Source organism: Alexandromys fortis, unplaced genomic scaffold (genome assembly GCF_014885135.2).
Source record: "Alexandromys fortis isolate MF-2015 unplaced genomic scaffold, M_Fortis_MF-2015_v1.1 scaffold_180, whole genome shotgun sequence".
In the NCBI taxonomy this organism is placed as follows: Eukaryota; Metazoa; Chordata; class Mammalia; order Rodentia; family Cricetidae; genus Alexandromys; species Alexandromys fortis.
This window is the reverse complement of record NW_026068143.1, coordinates 548,076-552,132: the sequence shown is the minus strand read 5'-3', so window position 1 is coordinate 552,132 and position 4,057 is coordinate 548,076.

Here is a 4,057-nt window from a genome sequence, read left to right as displayed (position 1 = left end):
TCGGGATCCCTTGATTCTGGTGATGTCATGTTGCCTTTCAGGTTGTTGGAGGAAGTCTTGCATTGGCGCCTTCCCATCTCCTCCTTCAAATGGAGTCAGGAGAGGCCTGGTGTCTTGGTCCAGTCTTTGCTGTGACTGAGTCTCTGGGTGTATCTCTTCAGTGTAGAAGCAGGGACCGTCCTATCGAGCTGAACTCCTCAGCACCCAAACATGGACGACCGTCCAGATTGAACTCCTCAGCACAGTTCTCGGTGGGTTGTGGATGCAAGCCCAAGTCTCTCCTGGTGCTGGGCTTGGATATCCTTGCTGCTTGGTTGGCTCGTAAACAAAGGGCCTACCTTGCTTGCTGCAGGCAGTCTATTGAGACAAAGGAGCTACCACCCTCCCGGTTGTCCACCCGATTCAGATTCGGTCCCAGCGCCCAAACAGGCTGAGCTGGGAGATGTTATGTGGTCAAAGAGAGGAGGGAGACAGATGGAGGGGGGGAGGGTTGTGGATGCAAGCTGGGTGGGATAGGAAGAGCGAGGAGGTATCGGGCAGTACAGCCCCTGCAGGGTGACTAGAAAGAGTAGGAGGGATGAGGAACGTCTGAGTTCCCTGTCCCGGGTTGCTGCTGTGGTCAGAAACTCACTCACCCCAATGTTGTTTCTCCTGGTGCCCGGCTCAGATCTCCTTTCTGCTTGGGTGTCTCGTAAACAAAGGGCCTACCTTGCTTGCTGCAGGCAGGCTATTGAGACAAAGGAGCTACCACCCTCCCTGTTGCCCTCCCTATTCGGATTCGGTCCCAGCGCCCGAACAGGCTGAGCTGGAGATGTTATGTCTATGCCCCAAAATATTAACATGGAAACTGTATTCTTTTAAGCAGTGCCTGACCCAATAACTCCAGCCTCTTAATAGCTAATTCTCACATCTTGATTAACCCATTTTTAATAATCTGTGTAGCACCACAATGTGGTGTCTTACCGAGAAAGATTCAAAATGTCTGACCTGGTGGCTGGCTCCATCGCATCTGACCAGAGAAGAGAGGCATGGCAATTGCCTAACTTCCTCCCAGGATTCTATTCTGTTTATTCCGCCTACCTAATTTTCGGTCCTGTCAAAGGGCCAAGGAAGTTTCTTTTTTTATTACTTTATTTATTTATTTATTAAAGATTTCTGTCTCTTTCCCACTGCTGCCTCCCCTTTCCCTCCCCCTCCTCCAGTCAAGTCCCCCTCCCTTGTCGGCCCAAAGAGCAATCAGGGTTCCCTGCGCTGTGGCAAGTCAAAGGACCACCCACCTCCATCCAGGTCAAGTAAGGTGAGCATCCAAACTGCCTAGGCTCCCACAAAGCCAATACATGCAGTAGGATCAAAAACCCATTGCCATTGTTCTTGAGGTCTCAGTAGTCCTCATTGTCCACTATGTTCAGCGAGTCTGGTTTTAACCCAGGCTTTTTCAGGCCCAGGCCAGCTGGCCTTGGTGAGTTCCCGATAGAACATCCCCATTGTCTCAGTGTGTGGGTGTACCCCTCGCAGTCCTGAGTTCCTTGTTCGTGCTCTCTCTCCTTCTGCTCCTGATTTGGACCTTGAAGCCAGACCCAAAAAGAGGAACATGGGATGTACTCACTCATATTTGGTTTCTAGCCATAAATAAATGACATTGAGCCTATAATTCACGTTCTTAGAGAAGCTAAATAAGAAGGAGAACCCATAGAAAAACATATAGGCATCCTCCTGAATACTAACCTTTATCAGGCTATGAAAGGAGACAGAGACAGAGACCCACATTGGAAGTTTCTTTATTAACCAATGAAATCAATTCAAAACAGAAGACCCTCCCACATCACAAATGGATTAAAGACCTCAATATAATTCTGACCACACTGAAGCTGATAGAAAGGAAAGTAGAAAGTAGTCTGCATAGGGGATCACTTCCCACATATAACCCCAGTAGCACAGACAATAAAAGCACAATGAATAAGTGGGACCCCTTGAAACAGCGAAGCTTCTGTAATGCAAAAGACACTGTCATTATGACAAAATGGCAACCCGTTGAATAGGAGATCTTCACCAACCCCACATCAAAGATCTGATCTCCAAAATATAAAAAGAACTGTAGAAACTAGACAATAAAACTCTAATTAACCCAATTAAAAAGGGGTACTAAATAGAGAATTCTCAACAGAAGAAGTTCAAATAGTCAAAAGACACTTAAGGTCATGCTCAACCTCCTTAGTGATCAGGGAAATGCAAATGAAAACAACTTTGAGATACCATCTTACACCTATCAGAATGGCTAAAATCAAAAACACCAATGATAGCCTATTCTGGAGAGGCTGTGGAGTAAGGTGAACACGCTTCCATTGCTGGTGGGAATGCAAACTTGTGCAACCACTTTGGAAATCAGTGTGGCGGTTTCTCATATAACTGAGAGTCAATTTACCTCAGGATCCCGCAATTCCACTCTTGGGAATATACCCAAGAGATGCCCAATCATACTACAAAAGCATTTGTTCAACTATTTTCATAGCAGTACTATTTGTAATAGCCAGAACCTGGAAAAAACCTAGGTGTCCCTCAATAGAAGAATGGATAAAGAAGGTGTGACAAATATACAATTTAGTGTTATACTCAGTGGTAAAAAAAAAACAATGACATCTTGAATTTTGCATGCAAATGGGTGGAATTAGAAAACACTATCCTGAGTGAGATAACCCAGTCCCCCAAAAAGGAATATGGTATGTACTCACTTGTAAGTGGATTCTAGCTATAAAGAAAGGACATTGAGCCTATAGTTCCTTATCCTAGATAAGATAAATAAGAAGATGTACTCAAAGAAAAACATATATTTATCCTCCTAGATATTGGAAGTAGACAAGATCACTAGATAAATGTTGGGAGCAGTGTGGTGGGGGTGGGTTGGGGGAAGTGGAGATCAGGAGGGAGGTGATTAAAGGGGGAGGATTAGGGAGAACTTGGGGGAATGGGATGCTTGAGATGGAGGAAAGGTGGATATGTGAGCATGGAAGAAGATATCTTAATTAAAGGAGCCATTTTAGGGTTGGCAAGAGACTTGGCTCTAGAGGGGTTCCCAGGTGTCCAAGGGGATTTCGCCAGCTAGGTTCTTGGGCAGCAGAGGAGAGGGTACCTGAACTGGCCTTTTCCCATAGCCACACTGATAAATATCTTGCATATCACCATAAAAACTTCATCTGCCGAGGGATGGAGATAGAGACAGAGACCCACATTGGAGTACTGGACTCAGCGCCCAAGGCCCAGATGAAGAGCAGAAGGTGGGAGAACATGAGCAAGGAAGTCAGGCCAGCAAGGGGTGCGTCCACCCACAGAGACTGCTGGACTGATCTAATGGGAGCTCACAAAGGCCAGCTGGACTGGATCTGAATGAGCATGTGATCAAACCCAACTCTCTGAATGTGGCTGACAATGAGGACAGACTGAAATGCCAATGATAATTACACAGGATTTTGATTCTACTGCATGTACTGGCATTTTGGGAGCCTAGTCTGTTTGGATGCACATCTTCCTAGACCAGGATCTGGGTGGGGCTTGAACTTCCCACAGGGCAGGGCACCCTGACTTCTCTTAAGACTGGAGAGGAGGGGAAGAGTGAGTGGAGGGAGTAGGAGAGAAATGGGAGGAGGGGAGGAGGTGGAATTTGTAATAAATAAAATAAAATGAAGGCATTTTCAACAACAACAACAACAAAAAGATGACATCTTGAATTTTGCATACTATTGGATGGAAGTAGAAAACACTAATCCTGAGTGAGATAACTCAGATCCAAAAAATGAATATGGTATGTACTCACTCCTTAGTGGATTCTAGCAATAAACAAAGGACATTGAGCCTATAGTTCAGCATCCTGGAGAAGCTAAGTAATAAGGTGAACCCATAGAAAAACATATATAGGGCCACCTGGAAACTAGAAGCAGACAAGATCACCCTGCAATAGTTGCAAGCATGACAATGGGGAATAGAAGGAAAGGGAGAGGGAAGAACTGGAGAGTTTGGAAGAGCTTGGTCGAGTGAGATAGTTTAGATGGAAAAAAGACAGATA